This window comes from Mercenaria mercenaria, chromosome 11 (genome assembly GCF_021730395.1).
Source record: "Mercenaria mercenaria strain notata chromosome 11, MADL_Memer_1, whole genome shotgun sequence".
Classification (NCBI taxonomy): Eukaryota; Metazoa; Mollusca; class Bivalvia; order Venerida; family Veneridae; genus Mercenaria; species Mercenaria mercenaria.
Window position 1 is genome coordinate 31,099,905 of NC_069371.1, and position 16,330 is coordinate 31,116,234.

Here is a 16,330-nt window from a genome sequence, read left to right on the forward strand (position 1 = left end):
ATAGTAATGACACATAGAATATTATTTAAAAAGCTCAAGCTTTCCAGCATTTACGTGATTTTGCCTATATGGTTAACATTTGACCTATTGTTAATCCACTTAGCATTTTTTCTCTTCCACTGGCAGGCGCAGCTATGCGTGATGGTATCGTTTGTGTTCCGCCAGCCGGGAGAAGTGTTGCTAATGCTTGACCCATCCTTTCACCCCAATTGGTGTAAGAATTATTTTTGAATGGATGACCAGGCACCCAGACATTTCTGTCTAACTTGTAGTGTACACAATCTGTGATGATACTTGCAGTCTCAAGAGTAGCTTGCGCCATATACCATGGGGCTATCGGGAGTTCGCTTCCTCCTACATCTAAGTAGATCTTTTGTTCGGGGCGATTGTTATGAAACAAAGGGTTTTTAAGCGTCTTGTTAATGAAATGAAAATAAACTTCGAAAAAGGATGAATTGCCTATTGGCCACCAGAATGAGGACGACTGACAGACAGCGGAGGATAACACATGTGGGCGCGTCCAAACGGCGTAGCAAGACACGAGTCCTCCGAGCGAATATCCCATTATGCCTTATCAGTTTGCAATCGCGTTAAAGCCAGCTTGTTGGCAAATGGGAGAGCTTCTTTCTCTAAGAAATCTAACGTGTTATCAGTTAGTCCACCAATATTGACTCTCCTTCTACAGAAATCCAAAAGATATGGGATAAAATCATTGGGGTATGTTGCATTTTCTGATATACAACCATCACAATAATCTGCAAACGTGCCATTTATACAAAATATAAATGGACTAACAATTGGTGTCAGCAGATCATACCTTTCTTTTCCACCATTTCTGTAATCACCAAACCCTATTATTGAATACTCTTTTGACACTGCATGGGGATAAATTGGACCTTCGGAGGCATATAGTTTTTGAACCGTCTGTCTGTCGGTCTGTCGGTCTGTCCGCAATTTTCGTGTCCGGTCCATATCTTTGTCATCCATGAATGGATTTTCAAATAACTTGGCATGAATGTATACCACAGTAAGACGACCTGTCGCGCGCAAGACCCAGGTCCGTAGCTCAAAGGTCAAGGTCACACTTAGACGTTAAATGTCATTTTTCATGATAGTGCATTCGTGTCCGGTCCATATCTTTGTCATCCATGGATGGATTTTCAAATAACTTGGCATGAATGTGTACCACAGTAAGACGACGTGTCGCGCGCAAGACTCAGGTCCGTAGCTCAAAGGTCAAGGTCACACTTAGACGTTAAAGGTCATATTTCATGATAGTGCAATGATGGGCATGTCCGGTCCATATCTTTGTCATTCATGCATGGGTTTTAAAATAACTACGCAAGAATATGTGGCACAGTAAGACGACGTGTCGCGCGCAAGAGCCAGGTCCATAGGTCAAAGGTCCTAAACTCTAACATCAGCCATAACTATACATTCAAAGTGCCATCGGGGGCATGTGTCATTCTATGGAGACAGCTCTTGTTCTTGAAGTATTTAGCAAAATGTAGACTGAGATCCAGAACGAATATCACGGGATAAGTTTTATATGTAATTTCATTAAAACTAGGAGGTGTATACATCGTTACATTTCTCTCTTTGCCGATGTTCGTAGAATGTATCAAAAAACTACTTATGACACCTGTTTTCTGATAAAACCATGGTTATGAAACGAAAACAGGTTTCTCCACAAAGTACAGAGATGTTTTAGATATTGGAAAATTAATGGAGAAGTTAGCACCCACCATATCGCCGCAGTCGTCGGCCAGTACACGATACTGAAGCTTATTGCCAGGAAAGGTAGACGGGTTTTGAACGTGTTTGACATTGGTATTTGGTTACAACCGATTTATATGTGATGTTTATCCCCCATGTATCATAACCAATCTTTGAGAGACGTTTACCCTTGTTCCATTTTAGACAGAGGCCATTGCCCCGAATGTATAATGTTGTTCTTCCGTGGTTCTGTAATAGATAATTTTTGATATTATACCTTAGGTTTAATACTAAATATGTAAATGTAAAGTTTGCAAAGGCCGACGGGGATTTTTTCGAATGCAAAATTTCAAACAACATCAAAGTGTATTAATTGTTTTGGTCATTCAGCAACCGAGCACAGACAAGCGTTCCGTGATTTGATGGAACGACTAAGAAAGCATTTTATGAGTGACATTCTGTGTTGCTTTCCAGAAACAAATAGATAGAATAGATAATTGAATAAATTTTATAGGATGAACCGAAGTACTTAGACAACATTTGTCTCGCTTTTTGAGGATTGTAAAATAATAATTGACTGAGGTCTTTTTAGTGTTACTGTTTAAATTTATCAAAATCTATGAAAAAAATCATACCCATAAAACAGACTCCGGATATTTCACCACGATTGTGAATGTCAAATTCTCTCTTTGAGCATCGTCGACTTTTCCTTGACATGTTTTGTTGTAACACATCCTCACTTTTCCGTCATTTAGTGTATATTCCGTGTAACCTACACAGGCATCTACCAGATTTTAAACCGACAAACACAAAATGAAAAAAAAAACTGGTGCATGTCTGTTTAACAATCTGTAAGAAGAAGCGATATGGAGTAATAAGTATCAACAGAAACGAAAGCAAATAGAAATCTTATTCATTGTTACCGAAAACGTAACGTAAATGCATGATGTAAATTGTTTCCCTTCAAATTTCATATTTACGCAATATTAACTGCTTAACTTGCATGTAATTTATGACTTTTTACGAAGTAGGTATATATGTTGATAAAAGTACATGACACAGATAAGTAACAGACTGTAAGGGCGACAAACTCATGAATGTTTATGTTTTATTTTTTCCGCATCTGTACAATATGAGCAAGGCAGGATTTCTGCTGGATGCCGATGTGCGTTTATGCGTATTTTTTAAATGTACTCGATTTATCACTGAATTGCCGAGTCATGAACACGTGTCTGAATGAAGTCACTAACTCACGACAAACAAGACGGAGGGCATCTTCACTTGTAACATGTCTAAGCACTATGTGGGAGAGGGGTGTGTAGCCCTCAGATGTGATTCTAGACCAGAGACTTGAAAAATCCGGCGACGGATCCGAAGGCTAAATACTAGCCATCCGAAATTTTGCCATCGTACAATAAATATTTGTTTGTTAATCTACATTAATAGGTGATTTCTTTGAAAAAAGAAAACTGAGAATGAGTCTCAGCAAAGAAGTATCATTGGCATTGCCTAATATGCATGTATTTGTTACTATTTCCTCGCGTTTACATAAAGGCTTAACGGTACTGTATATATATATACACTGAAGTTATACCTTTTCCAGTGACGAGTTTTAATAAAAACAATTATTACCTAGATTATTTTTCATCAAAGTGTAAACAGTCTGCTTTAAAGTATATTTGCAGTAATACTCCATTCATAAAGTAATTTACGATTAATAAACTAAATAATTTTCAATTTAACAATGCACGATCTACTGTAAAGACTATAGACATTTATTTTAAAGACTATATGATAATCCATTTTCAAAATTAAGTAATTACAGGCTATGTTTATTAAAACGAACATAAACTAATTTTAGTGAAGGAATGTTAATAAAGCATATATACCTGTCCACACCAAATCCGATGGCAAATTGAGTGATATGATAAGACACAATGTTCACATTATTTATACGGAGATTATTATTAAAGATTTTTCATTTATCATAATTTACATTTCAGTACATAGCCTATAAGGAAACATACGTGCTTAGATTATTAATTCTTCAGATTAAAGATTAATAAATACACAATTTACGTAAGTATAATAAAATATGAGTTTATTCGTTAGTTAAACTTTTCATAAGCAACACATATAATTTAGTGTATGAATTAATTCTACTGTTTATAAAAATATATTCAACTGCATTTTAGAGAGTAAATTTCGTGTATGATTGAACTATGATAATCAATAAACGTATTTCAAATATCTATGCCGCTTTTTTATGGTTTGTTGCATCCCAAACCGTCTGTGCTACTACTTCATATTATGTTTTATAGTTATCAGTTAGGTGCACACTTCTTTATAGTTTTAAAGAAGGTTGATGGCCCGATGTAACCTACGGTTATATTATCAGGCACAAACGGGTACCTTGGTAGAAACACACACCTTCCGTGCGCCTGCTGTATGGCATGACTCGAACCTAAAGAAGTGAAGCCACGGTGGTCCCCACAGTATCAAAACATAAATTGTTAAAACTGTGAAAGGTAAACTATTTTTACTGAAATTAAAATACCATTTATGTACCTTTGCTTAGTATTATTACATACACTGTTGTTTATGTAACGGGACAACTATGATTATAAAATAAACGGAAAAAGTTGGAAATACGTGTTTGAAATTCGCTTAAATAGGACTAACAAATTTTTGTATAGTATTTGTCCAGTAAGATATTTAGTATTACCTACATATGGATTAAATTTATTGTCGACATTTTCCCTTCATTGAGTGATAGCCCCCAAATTATCATCGAACCTTTATACCTTCTAAGTATTTGAAAATTCAGCATAATATTATGTTGAACCCGGAAACAATGATAAAAGCCGATATGATACTTAATTATGGACAAGGTTTTCACTAACCAACGAGCTTGAATTTCCATTTACATATTAAGTTGACAGTACCAAGAAATGTATTGTGAAACCTCCCCTTTGATGATTGATGTTTATTATTATATAATATTTGTGAAAGATAATAAAATAATACATTTTGTACATTGAATAATAAACTATACACTATAAATTATATTTAAGGATCTAGTATAACATATTAAAGAGACAATTTCGTGACTTGTATTGAACAGGCACATGTCTGTTACATTTTTAGAGTCGATTTCGTGACTTTTATGGGACAGGACAATGTCTGACTTTTGACCATTTTATTATTCCTGGATGGATCTTAAAGAGATATGGCACAAAAAATAATAAAATCTAAGCGCTTTTTGGACATAACATTGTTTAAAGAATGGACTTTCTAGCTTTTTGTTTTCAAACATTCAATCGTTCAAAAATAAAAGTTTGATAATACGCTGACAGTAAAGTAAATACACAAGTCAATTTGATAAATTTGCATTTTCTAGACTTAAGAGATTTTTGTCGTTAATATTTAGAAAATATCAAATCAATACAAATGAACTGATTCATTGCACTTGTTCATTCATTGGTATACAGTGCTCCCTCTCTATAGAGGCTCTCTGAATAACAATTCCCTCTTTGCAACAACACTTGCTACTGACTCCAAAACATGCTTATTGTTCTTTATTCTACACTTCCACTAAATGCTTTAGGAGTAGTATTTCGCCATTCCGGACTCCCGTGTGTATTTTATTTATATTATGAATATTAGAACATGAAGTTTTGTTTTAAACTTTCTTAAAATGCCAAAATCAAGAAAAAAACCAGGCCGCGACGGCAATAAAAACACCGCAGAGGAATACGTACTTAAAGACCCACCAAAACCTAGTTATCTACTTTTTCCTCTTTCGTGAACTTCATGAAAAACATTTTGATAAAACTGGTATAATACAAGATGACAGGTGGGCAATTTAGGCCATCTCCAAATTAATGTGTTTTCGCAATTTAATCTGTAAACTTATTCTGTATACAATGTAGTTTTAAAAATATAGATAAATAACTGTCTTACCCTGTAGAAACAAGTGTTGTCTAAACTCAGCTTAATGCAAAACGCTAAATTCATTCCATAAAATGTTTAGATATTAAACACATTGTTTTGGCCTAATATACGTCACAGTCAATGTTTAGGTAGTAACTTCTATTTCTCAAGTTTTTCATGCAAATCGTTTATAATTGCCAACATGGAAATACAAAATATAAAAGAATACAGTTATTCTGTGGCACGTCTTTAACGGTCACTAAATATAAAGCTTTATGATTGAGGCAGTTTACCTCTGGTACCCAGTTACAAACGCTTTTCAATTGTGAATGGAAATATTAGTAATTACAACTAATTCTTATGTGTTTCCATAACTTATAATATGTCAATTACTAAGTTTCAAAGCCATCTTAAAAATATAAAACAATAACTTTCTGATACCAAAACATTTCTTTTGTACAATCTCAGGTTAATGCCCTTAATGTAATGACTAATATAAAGAATTTTGCAAAGGTCCAGAGGGGGTACTTGCATTACTTGCATTTTGAATATCGATAGTTTCTGTGTAAAAGCTTTTTCTTTATGAATTTATTCAAATTTCATAAAATGACAAGAAGAATGAAAATGAATAATGATGTGTAGTTACTACAGAGACAAAATTTAATTTCTTGAAAATCTATAGCAAGCTGATTCATTCGTTTTGTATATGAACCGCTTAAATTATAACATAACGGTAAAGCTACGCCTGATTGTAGTAGCATACAGGCAATTCTTTAAATACATTTTTATGTTTAACAGTTATTCAACATGTAATATTTCCTTAATGTAACTGGGGACGTACTTTAAAGAATAAGTAAGCGCACGGCACGATGAGGTTTACTGATCTAATTGTAGGAAAAGAGGTCTAAACAGTTAAAAGCAATAAAATCAATTAATAATTGTCTCATCAAAGTAAAATAATACATCATTCTAAGTATCTTTCCATGAATAATATCAATTCTAAATAAATACTAAACAAATCTTACCGTTCTATATCCTTAGGCAGATAACGAAAACAATTATTTAAGTTGTAAAACTTATATTAATAAATCTAGAAAACTGTTTAAAGATTGATGCTACGATCCTATCGTTTCTCAACCAAACTAACAGAAGAAGTGCATGAATAGAATAGAAACCTGACAGGAATCATTAGTGTGTCGGTAGTATGGGTCATTCTATGCAAATATAGGTAATAGATACAGTACGAGTTTTTCTTCAAAAGTGTCCTCTTACAGACGTAAGAAGCCGTTTCGCTAGGACATACACCAATATTGTCCGAGGCGTCTGTAAGGGGACACTTTTGAAGAAAAACAAGTAACTGTATCTGACTTATACGTCTATAAGTGTAATGAATATATTAATGAATGAATAAATACATGTAAATAAATAAATAAATGGACTTTTTTTAAAGATAAACATTAAATTATTATCGTGTGCCTTTCTAAATATATTGTATCAGCTAGTGGTATTACCCGAAATTTTCGTGCATTCAAAATTCAAACGGGTGGCAGTACATATGTTTGTACACACTGGTATACATCAATACATGATATACAAGTTGTTAAAAATGACAGACGCTTTTCTGACGAGGAAACGAACGAACAAGACGAAATCCTAGACGTCTTAGTACCATCCCTTACTGTTGACATTGAGGCATCGGAGCTCCGTTGCTGGATATGTCATTTTGTAATGTAGGTACGATTTATTTTATCTGTTTATATATATTACGTTTTAACAGTTTAATAGAGGTTTGTTGTAAATTTAATCTTGGACTTTGTTAAAGGTGTCTATAATATCTGTTAGAAATACACACGCCTTCCATAACCTCAGATCCCCTTCCTAAATTCCAGTTTGTTTAGTTCTGTCCATCATTTTCTCGTTTGGGGCAAAGCCTTTACTTTATCTGGGGACCAAACGCCGCTCTTCATGGAATTACACGCCTCAACACGCGTATCATTGAAGGTTCCATGTTCACCGCCGTTTGAATACATCTGCGGATGTCTCTAAATTGCTTTTTGTACTTTTAGCATGTGTAAATGTTGAGTTCTGCTCAACCCGGGGCTAGAGGGCGTGGACGGTAGCATGCATTTCCACTACCGTCCATGAACAGCTCAATCAAACCGAGCCTGCAACATTCTCGTTTTTGTCGTGTTGAGCGACCTGTGAAGTTTCCACTTTTCTCTATTTTAAAGGTTTTTAAAACAGCCTGTTAAACGGAAATATGTCACAAAAGGTAAAGTGAGCTATGTAGGCTCACAAAAAGAATAGTTACTAAACTCACCTGAGCACATAATGCTCTTTGAGGATCGATGAATGCCTGGTTAAGGACACGTCACGGCTGAGATAGTTTAGCATTATTACAATACACAATCGGTATTGAAATTGTGTTTGAAATACATGTGCTCATTAGATAAATTCTCAATATCTGTGTGAAAATTAGGGTTGTGTTTTGCATGATTGCAACACTGTGAGTTGCTCTAATTAGTGACAAATGACTGAAACAATAGGAATTCGTACGTGACATGGATAGACAAAACGACAGTGAGGAAAGAATATATTCTTTTATTGGTTTAATTTATGAATTGTAAGCTACAATATAAAATACCCTTTTATGAAAACAAACGGGAATTAGAAATAAAGAAAACATTTAAATTAGGTCTAGTCATCAATACCTGCAAAATTTGCATTGTTTCACGAGCGAAAGGTTATTTTTATCTCTTGTTCTGCAATCTGTTTTTGTAAGTACTTGGTGGGATATTGTGTATGAAACTTACTTACATTCCACAAAAATTTGTTTTAAAATTGCTTTTTTGATTCACCGAAGTCACGTAAATTTCTATTGTTTTTTTTTTATTGTCTGTTATGAAGGTACCAAATTTCAGTTTAAGATATAAGTTTTTTCCCTTTCGGGAGACAAAGGAAATTTTTGGTTGAATCATAGCATAAGGGTTTTTGGGAAAAAATGAATATTCTTGTTTATTTTTGTTTTCCCGAAAAATTCAAAAGTGACATCCCCTTTAAATTTTTAACATTGATTACCCAAAAGTCCCCCTTGCAAAATCATTGTGTATCAAACGTGAAACAAATTTCAAACGAATATCACCAACAGAGTGTTATTCATAAAAAAAAACAAATTGTTTACTTGCTCGTAAAAAAACAAAAACTATTTTTTACCAGCTTAAAATAAAAAACAATGCACTCTTTTTTTAATTTTTTGCTTATATAAAAAGCATTTGTGAAATTTTTGTAAAAAATTTTGATAGGTCCGAAAACATTTTGTTTTTTTTCGAAATCTGAACGAGGGGTTATCGGTTCCTTAATAAAGTATTTTCATTTCCTTTCAAAAAATTGGTTTTTTCTTGAAATTTACGACACAAGATTAATAGAAAATAAAGTACGTTCCCCCGTGTTCGTCAGATTGCGGGAAGGAAATCAAACGCGGTAAAGAACAAGATGCGATAGCGAAGCGCGACATTTAACGATGGACTTTCACCATCATACTGTCGCGCTTCGCCATCGGACTGTCGTGTTATCGCCTTTGTATTGTCGCTCGTACACTCTCCCTTTTCCCCTTTATAGGGCAGGCGCGGGCCCCAAACGGAACACCGTATTTTCCCCGGGGCGGGGCCACTTAATTTTTAATTTGTCAGGTATTACAGATGCTCTATGCTGACTGCGGTATAAAGCTATCATTGGGTTAAAAAAAAAATGGAAATCAGCAAGGAGATATACTATAATAAGCTAAACGAAGATATTCTACTTATACTCTAATAACGCAGTGGTGTTTTTGGTTTATTAAAGTATTGTTATTCTTTTCCCCCCCCCACTGGGGGAAAAAAAACGTTTTTCCCTGTCCGTCCGTCGTACACTTCCCATTTACGATCAATACTGGAGAACCATTGGGGGACCTAGAATCTCAAACCCACATAAGGGGCAGGGGCTTAGGAGTAGACGAACTCCTATTGTTTTCGGGGTCACACGATCAAACTCAAGGTTTCACGGGGGGCCTGAAAAACTATTTTCCCTGACAAAAAACTTGAGAACCCACATGACCCAGAATGTTTTGAAAAACTCCATGGATGATTGATCATGCTAGGAATAACCCATTGATTTGGATCCTCTTTTTAAAGGCAAGGTCCCAGGGCCAAACTGTAAAACCTTTTCCGATCATAACTTGAGAAAAACTTGACACGAAAGTTGAAACTCATAGGTAAGGACATCAAAGTAAGGGAACCCCTAGATTTGGGGTCACTCTTTTAAAGGTAAAGGTAAAAGCGAACGGGAAATAAAAAATCCTTTTTGGTCATAACTTAAAAACACTTGACCCAGAATGTTGAAACTCTTTGGCTGATTTGGTCAGCAAAGTAAATGATTCCTGTTGTTTTTTGAGATCACTCATGAAAGGTCAATGTCACAGGGGCCTGAACAGGAAACCATTTCGTCAATAACTTGAAACTACTTCCCCCAAATTTTTGAAACTTCCGGGATGATTAGACATGCAGAGTGAATGACCCCCTTTTAAATTTTGGGGGGTCACTTTGGTAAAGGTAAAGGTCACGGGGGACGAAAATGGAAAAACCCAAATTTCGGCAATAACTTGAAAACCCTTGACCTAGAATTTTAAAACCTGAAATTTGAAGGGAAACTTACAGAGTAGATGACATCTATTATTTTTGGGGGTCCCCAAAAAGGTCAAGGTACGGGGACCGAATATGGAAAACCATTCCTTCAATAACTTGAAAACACTTGACCCAGAAGTTAAACTTCATAGGATGTTTGGGTCGGGCGATAAGCCCCCACGGTTTAAAAGGTCACGGGGCCTGAACATGGAAACTGTTTCCAATTAAAACCTGAAAACCCAAAATATCCCAGAATTGAAACTTAGGGGGATTTTTGGAATGCCATAGATGATCCTTATTGCACCAACCTCAGGTCTCTTTGATTTTCGCCCCTGCCCCTATTGACTTCTTACCTAAGGGGGACATCTGGGGGGAGACATCCTTTTCTAAAAAAGCATCTTTATTTCAGTCACTTTTTTCCCTTGGAAAACCGGGAAAAAAAATATCTTTTGGGGAAAAGACGTTACATAAAATGTTTTTCCCAAAATTTGTGTAAACTAATACTTTTATTACGGTATTAGTGAATTAAAACAATTCTACAACATTTTGAATTTATCTTACTTGAAATTCGACCCAGCTCGAAGATCGAAAATTAAACATTTTAAAAAGTCATGAGATCGAAATCAAATTTTTCAAAGAGTCAAATTTCGATCTCAGAGCCAATTTTGAAACGTATCGAAAACTGAAAAAAAGTCTAATTTTTACTTAAGATTGAATTACGAGTCAGTTCGATATTATGCTCTTTGTCACAAAGTTACAAAAGAGGCGTTAACTTCCGTGTGGACAACTCATTTGCATTGGTTTTGGATGACGATGCATTCTGCGCTTCCCCACCGAGGATTTTAAAAGTGCAGCAGTGCCCACATAAGGCCCCAACCAGAATTTTAAACAAAGAAGAGAAAGGGATTTATTAAAAATTGGTGGGGAGTAAGAGCGCCTGCTTCTTTTGGTAGTAACTAACAAACATAAAAATGAATAGCCGGTGAGTATTTTTCACGTATTACAAATTCTACTAAAATAGCGTGGCAAATGTAACACTTATTATAATCATGAATTGGAATATGAGAGGAAAGGTATAAGGCGACAAGTTATATACTTAACGATGTCAGGGAAGTTCAAAGTATGTAATGGACAAGAATAGCTACATAAAAGCCGAGGCTAAAATACAAAACAACTTCATTTAAATGATAGACAATGACGCCTACTACTGCCATATTATTTTGGTGTGTTCTCTTGTCTTAAGAATGAAAAACATTGCAATTCAACGCACAAAATACAGGAGAACATATTTCAACTAACTAATAACGAAAGCATACGTACATACATACATAATACATACGTACGTACGTAACAACATAACATAACATAAACATGTGTGATGTCTATTTTAATTTACGCATGTGTTGTGGGTTTGTAACAAAATGATCCACAAATATATCTAAATATATAATATGTACTTCCCTAAAAGCTTTAAAATTAATACATGTATAAATTTTTCGGGGATCTACAAAAAAATTTGGGGCCGAAGTGTTGGTAACCGTTTAAAAATATTACAGTCAATGCAAACGCCAATTGTTTAGGTCAATGTTCCTCCAGTCATTAAGCACCCCACCCTTTTAATACTTGACCAGAATACCTGAAGATACGCTCAACATCGAATGTTGATCTAGTGCCCAAAACCTAGAAAGTGAGCTTGAATGTTAAATCTAATGTTACAGCATCGACAGTCAAACTTGTTGATAATATATTTCCTTTATAGCTCAAGGTGATAAAAATAAAACAGTTTAAAATTATGATAGGCTCCGTAAAGTTTGTTACAACACTTTTCCCCCATTAATTTTGAAGTTGCAAAAATGGGTTAAAAAAAGGTCACGACTGTTCAATCAAACAAATATATAAATTCAATTTACTCAAGCTTTCAAACTTTATCTCAATGTCTGAAGTTTCTTTGGAATATATCAAATGTACATATGTAAACAAATGTATGTATCTTCTGTCTTTTCCCAAGAATTAACGATTTGAAATAGAAACACTTTCTAAAAAAATACCAGAAATTTTCGTCACAATCACAAAAAACAGGATGTAAAAGCCGGGTTTGACCCAAAACTAAATACCAAACGGAATGGGGTTTGACTTGTAGCAGATGCAAAAGTCAAAATTATATTATGTACATTGGGGAGGCGGGGGGTCATTTGTCTGTGGGGAAAGAATGAGCCTTTCCCGATTAAAACAAAAAAGTAAAAAATATTCATTCGTGCTGAAGGAAAAAACCAAAAGGAAAAAGAAGTTTGATGGAAAATTTTGGATTTTTAAGGGAAAAATATAATACCGAACTTTCCCAATAAAAGAGAATAGTTCCTATTCAGTATTTCCACGATCATCCACTAAGAAGTCGGCTTGTGTAATGTGTGTGGAAAAACCAAACTTACGTAGGGGCGACATCCCTGTAAGAAATAAAACTCATAAATTAAATCTGAATGAAGGTTGATCGCGTGTATGTTATATTAAAACATGGACAAGTTACGATACGATTTTACAATTTTAATTCGTCAATGTCTGAATTTTTTTCCTTGGGGAACGATATAAAAATTTAGCGAGCCGCCGATTGGGGTATGATAAAAAATTAAGATAAACATTGGTCGGGTAGCGCATAAAATGTTGCTAAACGTGTCATTCCTGTCTGCAGATTTAGCTAATTCATAAGAAGTCATAGGTAATACTGGAATGCAAAGTTTTGGAAAATAATAGGTTGAATTATATTTATAAGTACAAATTATATTGGCAATTATTTCCATTGACGCTTTATAATTCCACTGGATTGTACTTAAAGATTATCAGAAAAGGCATGTCATTTATTTTCGTTGTGTTTTTGTCGTTTGTAAGTCGGGAGGCCCCGTGTAGAATATTCAGAGGCAAATTCCCGGATGGCGCTTTGGGATTTTTTACAAAAATTCATTTTTAAGTCAAGTCAACAAAATCAAAGAGAAAACTGACTTTACGTCAGAGTAAAATCCCCGGGAAACATTTTAAAGGTAGGATTGTATTAAATACATAATTAAATAAAATACTTAATATATATAAAAGAGAAAGATCACATTGATATAAATTTGAAACGTCAGATAAATCCATTGACTGACGATATAACTATCCCCACTATTTAAGTTTTAAACAAAATTAAAACGATTAGTCCCCCAATTATCGTAGTTTTTTTTTTTGGGTTTTGTCAAATGTAATAGATAAACCCAAAGTGATTATTCCCCCAGTTTATTTTTAGTCAATATTAGATGTTAAGTTTTGCTGATAAAATAGCACAATCTGACAAATACATTTTTCTTTAATGAATCATGGACGCCCCTCATTTTCATCGGGGAAATGGACTGGGACTACTATGGATAAAAAGCAAAAAACTTCAAATCCCGGGATGAACATGGGAGGTAAACGTCACAAAGATCACCCAAACCCGGTTTTCATGTCAGCTTTTTAAACAAGCCACCCCCTGAAAAAAAATTTCAGTACCGTATACTGCGACGATCGCGAAAATATGCTTGGTGTTTTTTCGTTATTAATTCCCCAAATTCAAAATCATCTTCGTATTTTTACGTTAAAGCCTGGTCACTTCAACCATGGTTTTACGAACAAAAGGAGTCGTAAGTAGCTTTGTAAAAATTCGACACATGGGCAATGAAAAAAATTAACACTCTACAGCCCCCGATTTTAGGAAAATAGTTATAAAACAACCCAAAATTTTTCGTTTTCGATCAAAGTCTTAATTTGCTAATTTTTTAAGAAAAATTTTGAAGGTCCAATTTTATCCTAATGCTATATCAGAAGAATATGCATTGATAGGTTTTGGTGATTACAAAAATGATGGAAAAGAAAGGGTAGATCTGTTGACACAAACTGTTGACCGTTTTTAGCTGTATAAATGGCATTTGCAGATTTTGTAAGGGATTATCCCCCGTAGACTTTATCATAACCGAACGGGGTTTTACCCGACATCTTGAAGACGGCTGTGGGAAAAGATCAATTGTTGGTGGACTTGGTGACAACACATTAGATTTCTTAGAGAAAGAAGCACCCCCGTTTGAAAACCCAAACTCTCTTTAAGAAGATTGAAACCAATAATTTAGGTATAAGGGGAAATTCCTTGGGGGATGACCTGCTATGCATTTGGAACGCTCACACGGTATTCCCCTTCGTGCTGTCAGTCCCCCTTCTTTATGGGGGGCCTTTTCAACTTTTGTGATGTACCTTGCGATTCGATTTCAGAAAAAAACGCTTAAAACCCAATTTTTCAAAAAAAAGCGCCCGGATCAAAAGATTATTTAACCAGGGGATATGAATTCGGGAAACCGTACAGGCTGAAAAATCAACTTTGAAGCTGCACACAAATTACAGCCTTTAAACTTTACACTTAGAAAAAAATGTTTGGGTAGATTTGACCCCCATAAAAAAACCTATTACGAAAGGGGGGGAAAAAACGGATGGGGCAAGCATTGGCAACACTTCTACCGGCTGACGGGTCACCACGCATGCCTTCGAATGATGCGTCACCTGTCGGTTAAGATTTGGGGCCTTTTCGGAAAAAAGTTTGAACATCACCAAATAAAAAAAAGAAAGATTGTTTTACATGAAATTAAACACTATAAAACATTAATTATTCTACAAAACCTTGTCAATTTACTCAAACATATTAAATTCCCGGGGAAAGGGACGTAATGGGCCACACCTTGGACATTTTCAGCGCCTTTAAACACTCACAATTTTGATGAAATTGCAACAATGTACCAAAGTTTTAAAATTTTAACAAAACATAAAACCGTTTTGACAATTGTTCATTTATTATTTAAAAAAGACATTCCTTTTTAAAGGGGAACAATTCTTTAGAATTTTTAAGTTTAAAAACGGGGACAGAACAGTAAAACATGTATTGGACAGATAAGTTTTTGTCAAGATTTTTCTTTACTAATAATTTCTGTTGTTTTGTGATTTCGCAAACCCTTAAAACAATTTTTCGGGGAAATCTTTTAATATAACAGTAAAGAAGTAAATGAGCCGACATTTCTAAAACTATATTGTAAGAATTTCGGCTAAGAAATTTAAGTCATAATCAAATTTGGATAAAGCAAAAGGGTTTATCGTTTTCTCACTGTTTTTGAAATTAGAGCAAATAAAAATCATAAGTATGTGTTGTTTGGTATTGTAATGAAACAAAAATGAATTAGAAAGAAAATAAATACCTAGTCTTGAATGACATTTGGTGTGTGGGTTTTTTTGTTTTTTTTTGTTGTCATTTTACACTCCTACTCATACTCCTTGCATCTATTCAGAATCGTTAAATGTTTTTCGAAATATAATATGCGCCACATACGAACGGTCAGTGACAAAAATACCACTGGGGAGCTATGCGTAAACTCCCTGTCTCTGTTCCTACCAAGTTCCAATTGCTAATTGACAGGGTAATCTTTCCCATTTGAAGTCTACCATTGCTTCATTCATATTACGTAAAACTTAAGTTTATCATTGCTTAAACGACTTCTCTAATAATGAATGCACTGACTTGAAATGTAGTTAGTGTTAGCATTCAGTATTTTAGTCAAACTCCAGTTAGTCAAACTACATGGCCGCCCTAGCTAAAAGAAAGAAAACTCTTCAAACGGCGTCTTATGAAGAAGTATCACTTAGTGAAACTTTTCCAAATCTGTCAAAGTCATTTTGATTTGTCAAAGAACAAGTTTGCCAGGGTGCTGCTATTTTGTCCTGTCAGGTTATATGGGAAAGTCTCCTATAAATATGCAGGCCAGTTGTTAAATTAATTTTAATAAAATATTCAACGAATGATTCTCTACCAAAAAGCTGGATACGTTTTTTAGGGCAATTTGTTATAGATTTCCACCTTTTAAGTCAATTGTCCTAAAAGGTCCTTAAAACAAAAGAATTCCGAGGGAAAAGGCAGCTTTCCGTCCGTGCAGTCGCTTTTGATGTCTGCTCTTTTTAATCTATTTGTTAATTTGTAAAATTTT

General features: G+C 34.6%; 1 long non-coding RNA gene across 1 annotated transcript; it reads right to left on the minus strand.

The window, feature by feature from the left end:
• Positions 1 to 1,328: 1,328 nt before the first annotated feature.
• Positions 1,329 to 3,659, minus strand: LOC123530679 (uncharacterized). The gene is made up of 3 exons (XR_006682318.2): positions 3,606 to 3,659; positions 2,352 to 2,565; positions 1,329 to 1,965 (listed from the first exon to the last, which is right to left on the minus strand). It is a non-coding gene; the product is annotated as an uncharacterized LOC123530679 (long non-coding RNA).
• Positions 3,660 to 16,330: the final 12,671 nt, after the last annotated feature.